Here is a 9972-nt window from a genome sequence, read left to right as displayed (position 1 = left end):
CAAACGAGGATGCCAATGCACACCTGCAATAGTTCCTCGAGATCTGCAACATGTACACGATGAAGGGCATCAGTTCTGATGCCGAAAGGCTCCGACAGTTCCCATTTTCCCTCTTGGCCTTGGAAAAGCGAAACAGTGGTTTTATGCCAACCGCGCTATGATCAACAATTGGGATAAATGTTCAACGGCATTCTTATCGAAGTTTTTCCCGATGGGCGAAACCAACGCCCTTCGCGGAAGAATTTCAAGTTTCCAGCAGACGAGAGATCAGTCTATTTCTGAGGCATGGGAACGACTACAGGAGTACATGGCTGCCTGTCCTCATCATGGGATGGACGACTGGCTGATCCTGCAGAACTTCTACAATGGACTCACTCCCATGTCCCGTGATCATCTGGACACGGCAAGTGGAGGAGCCTTCTTTTCCAAGACGGTCAGAGGAGCAATCAATCTCATAGAAAAGATAGTCTCCAACATGAGCTGGAGCGAGGAAGGAGTCCAGACCCGTCAGCGTGGCATGCACACCGTAAAGGAAACGGAAATGCTCGTTGCGAAGCTGGACCTCCTCATGAAGCGATTGGACGACCACGAGAAGAGGCCTCAAGGCATCGTCAAGGCCATGGACTCACACTTTATGTGTGAAATCTGCGGCAAAATGGGTCATTCTGGGAATGACTGCCCAGAAACCCGTGAAGAGGCGATGTACATGGGCAACAACAACAACAATGGGTTCCGTCCACAAGGAGGTCAGGGGTGGAACCAGCCACGCCTATATTTCCAAGGAGGCAAAATAATGGTAACTATTTTAACCAACCTTCCTTGAAGGATCTTGTTTTTGCCAAGCCAAAACCACAGATGCTCTTAGCTAAAAGCTGGCTACTAATGACAAGACTTTGGAAAACATAAATTTCAAATTAGATGGCTTTGCTTCCGTTTTCCGAAACCAGCTTAGTTTTAATAAAATGATTGAAACCCAGCTGGCACAATTAGTTGTTCTAGTACCTGCTAATGAATCTGGGAGGATTCTGGGGCAACCCGAACCCTCTGTTGAGAATGTTAAGGCGATCACGACGAGGGGTGGTAAGTCCACTTGCGATCCACCGTATCCTAACGTTGTAGGAACAGGCAACGCTCTGGAAGCACCATCTAGCAACACGGCTGTCGAAGAAGTTTGGCCAGAAAGGACCGGGCCGCAGGAATGTTGTGACATGAGGCTGCTGCCATTCCCCCAAAGGTATAAGAAGCCATCGGTGGATGAACAATTTGCTCGGTTTGTTGAGGTAATCCAGAAGATCCACATCAACGTGCCATTATTGGACGCAATGCAAGTGCCCACCTACGCACGTTATCTAAAGGACATCCTTGCAACAAGAGGCCACTACCGACAACCAAGTTGGTCAAACTGACAGAGGAATGCAGCAATGTTATACTCCACAAACTCCTAGAAAAGAAGAAGGATCCGGGGTGTCCCACGATCACCTGCTCAATCGGGACACAAAAATTCAACCAAGCACTCTCCGACCTTGGTGCAAGTGTGAGCGTCATGCCCAAGGACGTCTTCGATAAACTCAACATCACGGTGTTGACACCAACACCGATGCGCATGCAACTGGCTAATTCTTCGGTCTGTTACCTAGCTAGGATAGCGGAAGGCGTACCGGATAAGATACGGGATTTCTTCATCTCGGTCGACTTCGTGGTGTTGGATATGGATTCGGAGAAGAAAACGTCACTCATTTTGGGGCGACCATTCCTTAGCACCAGGGACGCCAACATTGATGTGGGGACGGATAAAAGTTCGAGTTTCAGCCAAGGATGGAACAATGCTCCATGGTGAGGATCAAATATGGACCAAACACGCAAAATATTCAAGTGGCCGAAGTGGAGCCACCCAAAATGGATAGCCTGGGGAAGTTCATGCGGAACTTCCTGGGAGAGGGAGCACCCGTTCCTAGGATCCGTTATTGGAAGACGCCGGCACAGTCTAAAACACCAGCCAAGAAACCAGAGGAGACGGCTCCAGAGAAGCCGCCGTCCACACCAAAACCAAAGAAGGTGTGGCAAGTGTAGCAAAAGATGCTCGCTCCATGACATCCGTAGACGGTTGGAAAATTAGCAATCTAAACGAAAGGAGAAACGGTCTTGCTCGTCAGATCCAAAATGACGCGGCCCTCACCAGCAGGTAAATTGGTATGTACCTACATATTTATTTCTATCAATTTGGATTCTTTATCAATGCATGTTTGAGTTTCCAAAAAACTACATTTAGATTTGAGTTTTGAGGAAATTACTTCAAATGATTTTTTCAGAGCAAAACAAAATAAAATTTTCAACAAAAATTTGCTATGCCACGACCATACTGGCCATTGGGTTCCAACGGTCGAAAGTGGGGCCAGTTGGGCCCACCAGGGGTTCGGTTGAACCGGCCAGGGCAACGGTCGGGTGCCTCTTTCTTTGAGGCAACAACTAGTGGGTCCCAACGGTCGGTTATGACCGTTGTGGGCAGCCTATTTAAGCCAACTGGCCAGTTGAGGAAAATCCATCCCATTTCAACTCATTTTCATCTCCTCTCCGAACTTTGCTCTCAAAATTCATTCACGCTTTGCAAGTTTACCTCAAATTTAAGCCATTAGTTGCATTCACAAGTTTCCTTAGTGAAGCTAACCGGTGGGTAAATATCTCGCTATTCTAACCCCCGCCCGAGTTAGTCCATTCTTATTCATTTGTGCAGAATGAAGAGACGATTGTCCCGCTAGTTCAATATGGGAGCCGGCTCTCGATCAAGTCATCATGACGAGTCTAGCACTCGCTCATCCACCGATGCCTCAATGGAGGATGCCGACATTCCACATCTCTTGAACGACGCCGACCTCGACCTTGTCGGTGACTGGGAAAGGCAAGCCTACTCCATGCTGAAAGACCGGGTGTTTGCTCACACGCGGGCATATGATCCGGAGCTGCTGAAAAAAAATAGGTATGGATACTGATTTTCGTGCTATTTGAAAAGCTGTTGGATGGCAGAGATTTGCTGTAGTAGATGAGCCTGGTTCTCGTTTGCTTACTTTGCAATTCCTGTGCACCTTGAAAGAAATAGAAGATGGAATTTTCTTTTGCTTTTTTCCATAAAGAATACACACTTACATGGAAAGGATTAAGTACACTTCTTTGTTTTCACGATTCCTGTAAAATCAATCTTAAGAATGGAATTTCTGGGTTCGAGAAAAACAGATTTTGGGAAGACATTTCTGGTGCTCCAATTTGCAAGAAACCTAGGACGAATGACATCCATAATCCTACACTTAGGCTTATGCACAAATGGATTGCTATGACTTTGTTTCCTAGAGGTGATCTTAGACCTATAAGAGAGGATGAATTGATTATCATGTTTGCCATGGTTAGGAAGATTAAAGTTGCTCTTGTAAAATATATGATAAGTCAATGGTTAGAGAGTATAAGATTTACTGCTCCTGTTGAGTGCACTTCTCTGGTTACTCACATAGCAAGAGGACTTAGGGTTATTGTTAATGATCAAATTGCTTATATTTTAACCCCTCGTTCCTATGTTGATGAGAATTATCTAGTGTAAGGTCATATTCTTAAGCATATAGTAGATGGATCTTTCATATTCTTTTTCCTCAGTTGTATGAATGAAATCCTGTTACCTAATGCGGGATATCATTTGTACAACTGTCATGAGCTAACCATTCCCCTATAAACCATAGAAGAATCTCGTGTAGGTGGACCATACAGGGAGACATGCAACATGGCAAGAATGGAACGCGAAGGTTCAACATCCTCAACACCCGTGCAGATGTATGTGGCCGGTTGGGAGCCATCTGGGGATGCGCCCAGATGGACCCAAGCTCCAGGCCATTGCATTGGAGGCTCGGGCTGGGAAAGTGCCAGTGAGAGCCGACGGCGGGCGTATCATGACATACAATGGGGTGGGTTGAACACTCAATCCCCCGGATCAAGCAGTATGCCTCCATCTCCCGCTGAATGGCGCTCAAGTTCCTCTCGTTGGAACTTGGGTGAATCACCAGGAGAATGGATACCCTTGATATGCAAATGGGAGAGATCAAATACAACCTCGAGGAACACATAGCACAGACGCAAGAATAGCAGCAAAATACTAATGCTCAGTTCACCAACATCAACAACCTGATGCAGCAACAGCACGATGATCTTCAAGCTTACTTCCGCTTTCACGGATTCAATCCTTATCAAGGACTCTGAGTGAAAGCCAAGCTTGGGGGAGACGTCTCTCGCCCCACTGAGGTAACTTGTATCATTACATATTTCCCTTTCCATATGCATGTTTATTTTTCCAATTGCATCCTATAAACTAAAAACATCATAAAATTTTGAAAATAGAAAAATACCGAAATGATAAGTTAGATTTTATTATCCTAGGTAAGACAACTTAGTTCTCTTTGTTGAAATAACGAATAGTTGCTCTGTTTTTTATCTCTCATATATGGGTTCATGGTTAAGTACTCTCTCAAAAATTGAATAAGAGTAGCCAACAATTATCCGGGAACCTGAGGGAAGTGAGCTGCACTTGCTAATCTGAGTTTAAGTTGCTGTGAGATATGAGATAGTAATAAGTTGCTATAATCCTAGTCTGAGTTTGACTTGACTTACGGATGTTTTATTTTCAAAAATGATAAACTTTGGAAGTTCCTCACTTGATATAAATTCCTACCAAAGCCAAAAATATTCATATTGATTATGCCATATACATTTTGGTTATTTGCAATTTCATTGAACTTTGTCAAGTCCTTGTGACTTGTGTTGATACTTTCCATGCTCTATAATCAAGATCAAACATCCACATATATGCACATGCTAAACTTCTGCACTGGAACCTAGCAGATGTCCATTCCATCTCCATACCACCATCAAAATAAATTCTCCATGCTTATATGTGCTTTCTTCTCCTAGAAAAGAAAATCATTTATGAAAAAAAAGAGAGAAAAGGAGGGAAAGTCATGGTTATAAAAATAATAAAGTTATGCTCTATCAATTTTGAACATGATGTTGAAAAAAAAAGAAAATAATGTGTAGCCAAACCCTCTCCTTATTTATAAAGGAAGGATTTTGGAGAAGGAAGTAAGCACAAAGGAGAAGCACAAAGTCATGGTTATAAGGAAGTATGTTTAGTTATCTATTTTAGTCTAAGTTTTTGACTTAGTAATAAATGTGAATGCAAGTATGCCATGTTTGATTGCTACCAAGCTCCATATATCAACCGTAGAATAGGAATAAAAAAGGCAAATTGCTGAGGAATTTATATTCATATACTTGGAGAGATCGAGTGAATCATTTGAGGAACTTGGATTTCTTTTGCAAAATCATTTGAAAAACTTTCGGAATAATTGTTGAATGTAGATTGGGTAATTAGTGCTCTAATTGATGTTCTGTTTCTCAACCGCTCTTTACAAAGAAAGGCAGTGTCTTGTGGGAATCAGGGGTAAGGATAAGCCACCGTGCCAAATTTATTAATTTGAGAGAGAGAGTACACATACCTTGCACCTGTACATTTGAGATATACAGCATGGTAGCAACTCCTGATCAACAATCAAGTTTTTTTTTGTGAGTCCTTCACTCGGGACGAGCAAAGGTTCAAGCTTAGGGGGTTTTGTTGACGGTTGTTAGCGATCAGTTTCGCCCGTCAATATTACCTTTAAATAAAAGAGAACTAGTTATGCTTGCAATGCATATTTGTGTTTAAATAATAAATATTCAACTAGTACTAGGATTATTAACCCCTTGCAGAGAATGAGCACAAAATGGAGGAGAATCGACAACAAAACAGGCGATCGATCAATCAGGACAATGTCAAGAATTAGACTTATCAATGAATGGGCCAAGAACTCAGAAATGACAGGACCAATTGGGCCAAAATTCACAAGTCTGCAAAATATATCAAGAGACAAGGCCGCTAGCCGAAGGTGGGCTGGATTGGGCCAGCCCATGGTTCGACCAAACCCTCGCTGGTACCATTGGATGCAGGTTTTGTTTTTGGACGGCGTGGATCACTACCCAATGACGGTTGGAGGGCAATTCCGACCATTCCAACTTCACAACCATCATTGGCAGCCTTTTTAAGGAGCTCCTCTCATCACTTCTTCCACACACCTCAAGCAAGAAGCTTCATACATCTCTCAAGCTTAGTATAGTCTCTAGAGTATAGTGGAATAGAAATAGAATAGAATCTTTAGTCCTTGGAGTCTTCGGAAGAATTCAGGTATGGCTCTAGTAGCTTTTCCTTCTTTTGTAAGAATTGTACTTTATTTAGAATATTCTTCTTTATACTACTTTGGTATTGTACTACTTTCCGAGTATATGAGTACCAACTTTATTATATATCCAAGTTATATTCATTATGATGCTAGCTTATCTAGGAGATGCAATGATGTGGGTATAATGATCGTATTTACGATGACTCTATATCATGACTCTATATCTAAAAGTATATTAATAGGATTTTTCTATTTTCCTTTCCACTTTGCTTAGATAATTATGAATGAGAGTATAAATGCTTCTGCTTAGTGTCACTCTACCCTTTGAAATATATTAACCCCTTCCTAGACTTTGGTTATTACAAGTAATATTAAATTATTAGTATGGTTTTCTCTATTATAATCTTCCCACGAGATTAAACAAATATGATACCCTTGGAATACTCTCAGTTGAAATGCTACAATGGTATATCTGTGCGCTTGTTGGTGAATAACCATAATATGCCAGAAGTATTTCTGCGCCATTGCTAGGAATTATATTTCTAGTAATGTCGTTAAGAAATAGTAACACTTGCCCGCTGTGTTGGGCTGCTAAGGGGGTGGTGATATGCCCCTTGCCGGCCTAGGTCCTAGGCGGTCGCACAACCAGCCTAGGCCCAGGGCCAGCCCTGATGATGGATTTTCTTTTGTGGGTACAATTGTATACCTTGACCAGAGTAAAACTATTCAAATAGTCATGCACGCAGCTATGGGTAATCGACCAGCTTCACCACGATTAGTCCTACTCTATTGCTTAACTTGACATAGTGAACTTGTGTAGTTCAGGTGGTATGGTTGGGCCTATTCAACATGGTATAGCATTGTTTAGAGGATATTTAATCTTGCCTTAATTAATTAGTAGTTTTATTGTTTTCAACTATAAATGTTTACAACCGCCTTTATGCAACCGCCTTGTCTCCCCTTGCATGTATGCATCGTTGGTGTGGCTTGCTGAGTATGGTGGTTGTACTCAGTCTTGCTATATTCCCCATTTTCAGAAGTGTAGTGCTTATGTGTTGAAGATGAATGTAGAGGACGAAGGCTTATACCTCAGTTGTGTTTTTGCCTGTGGGGTGGAGCTGAAGTCCCGCTAGGATCGCCCGAATTTTTGTTGTTATTGCTTTCTTTTCGGTTTGAGGACTAAATGCGTCCTTTGTAAGCATTTACAGGTTATTTACGTTTGGATCTATATATTAATTTGTCATTTTGTGTACCTTGGCTTAATTATGGACAGGGATTTATACACAAAATAGTCTAGAAATTGGCCAAATTTCATAGCATAACATCGTTGCAACCTTCAATGAGGGGTAAAATGAGAGAAGGGAGCCGGTTGGTATTTCTTAACGACATTACTAGAAATATAATTCCCAGCAATGGTGCATAAATACTCTGGGTATATTATGGCTACAGAGTTCATCCGCAAGGGCACGGATATTCCATTGTAGCATTTCATCCGAGAGTATTCCAAGGTTATCATATTTGTTTAATCCCATGGAAAAATTATAGTAGAGAGAACCGTACTAATAATTTATATATTACTTGTAATAATTATAATCTAAGCATGTGTTAATGTAATTCATAGGGTAGGAAGACACACAAGCATAAAACTACTCATTCTCATATTATTCTAAGCTAAGTGGAAAGTAAATAGAAAAGAATCTATTCCTATACTTCTTCTAGTATACGTATTATACGTACATCCTAGTTATAATATTAACTAGCTAATATCCTCTTTTCGATGTCCTCCTGGTACTTCGAGAAGCCACCCCTGACTGTCGAGTTCCATACGACAGCCCATCATGACCATACAACCGGGGCTAAATACGGAGGAGTACCGTCCCCAGGAAATTAACTTAGGAATATATACACGAGCGAAGGAATACCCATACTGAGCTGTCACCATCAGCGGCCCACCTCTCTTCCGCAGCATATATCCCTAAATAATGATACCCAGTAATCTAGACACCACGCCAAAACTACTATATACTACTCTAATATCATCGTCATGACATAGAGTAAATGCATAAGCAAACATTATACCCGTACCTATCCATCTCCCAGATAAGCTAGCAGTTTAATCAATATAACTTGGATATAAAGTAAAGTTGGTATTCTAAATAAAATTGGAAAGAATTACAACACCAGAATTGTATAAAGAAGAATATTCTAAATAAAGTACAAGTCTTACAAAAGAAGATAGGAGAGCTGCTAGAGCCCTACCCGAACTCTTCCGAAGACTTTCGGACTCCGATTTCTATTATATTCCTACTCCACTAGCTTGAGAATACTAAACTAAGCTTGAGAGAATATGAGAGAGTTTTGCTTGAGGTGTGTGTTGAAATGGAGGATGAGAGGGCTTTATATAGCTTGAGAATGACAGGTATGAAGGTTGGAAAGATTGGTAATGCCCTCCAACCATCACTGGGGAGCCATCTCAGCCGTCCATCCAAGCCTCGAATCAAATGGCCGTGAGAAAGGTTCGGCCGAACCCGAGCCAGGGGCCGGCCCAACTAGCCCATGGTTTGGCTGGTGGCCTCCACTCTTGATCCCTGTTGTAGACTTATGAATTTTGGCCCAATTCGTTGTGTCATTTCTGAGTTCTTGGCTCATTCATGCATAAGTATGATTCTCGACATCATCCGATTGATTGATCGTCTGATTTGATGTTCATTCTTCTCCATTTTATGTTTATTTTCTGCAAGAGGTTAGTAAACCTAATACTAGTGGAATATTATTATTCTAACACAAATATGTATTGCAAGTATAACTAGTTCTCCTTTATTTTGGTAGCATTGATGATCGAAATCGATCGCTAACGACCGTCAATAGAGCCCGAGGGAGATTTTCATAGTGATTGGAAGATGAGATCAAGATCGAGCTGTGCAGGAATGGCTGGCCACGGAGAGAGGCGACGTGGGCAAAGAATATAGGCACGGTTCGTCTCCGGATTTCGGGGGAAAGTGGAGGAGAAGGTGGAGGACGTGAAGGGGACCGCGCCCATGAAGTTTTAGCGTGAGAAAGGGGACGGGCACGCAGGATTTTGCTGGATGTGGGTGCCGCGGCGGCTATGGCAGTGTCTAGCCAGGGGAGGAAGAATGCCCTGACAAGTGGGCATACCCGTCGGCAGCATAGGAGAGAGGAGGGACGTGAAGCAGACTTTGTGGTAGGGAGAGAAGGCAAGCTGTGCTGGGCGGGAGCAAGTTGGCTGGCAGAGGAGGAGAAGGGATGGAGGAGTGGAGATGGGCTGGAAGTAGGAGAAAAAGACGGGCCGGAAATAGCCCAAGGAAGCGATGGAGAGTTTAATTTGTCGTTCAATTTAAATTTAATTAATTTCTTAAATGAACATTGTGATATTAAAATTATTTCTTGAGCTCTGAAAATTCACAGGAAATTTCAAATAGTACTTTAGGGCATGCAGAATATTAAAAAAAATATTTCTAGCTAAAATTTTGAATGAAAATTTTATTTTCCACATTATTTTCACTTTTAATTAGCTTTAACTTTTAATATAAATTGTAGAAATTTATTATTTAATGATTTTTAGTCCTGAAAGAAAATTGAGGCGTGACATGTTTTCCATGCAATTAAAAATCTATCATGTGTACATGTGGTATCTCTGACTGTGTATTCCTTGTAATCAAAAAAATATCAAAGAACATAACGAAGGATCAATATTAAGTGCACATCA

General features: G+C 41.7%; 1 non-coding gene across 1 annotated transcript; it reads right to left on the bottom strand.

The window, feature by feature from the left end:
* Window positions 1-226: 226 nt before the first annotated feature.
* LOC112937220 (small nucleolar RNA R71) lies at window positions 227-333 on the bottom strand. Its single transcript, XR_003239735.1, has one exon. It is a non-coding gene; the product is annotated as a small nucleolar RNA R71 (small nucleolar RNA).
* Between the last annotated feature and the right edge of the window lie 9639 nt (window positions 334-9972).

This window comes from Oryza sativa, chromosome 11, assembly GCF_034140825.1.
Source record: "Oryza sativa Japonica Group chromosome 11, ASM3414082v1".
NCBI classification, from domain to species: Eukaryota; Viridiplantae; Streptophyta; class Magnoliopsida; order Poales; family Poaceae; genus Oryza; species Oryza sativa.
The sequence above is the reverse complement of the archived record's forward strand: the minus strand, read 5'-3'. Positions and strand labels throughout refer to the sequence as shown.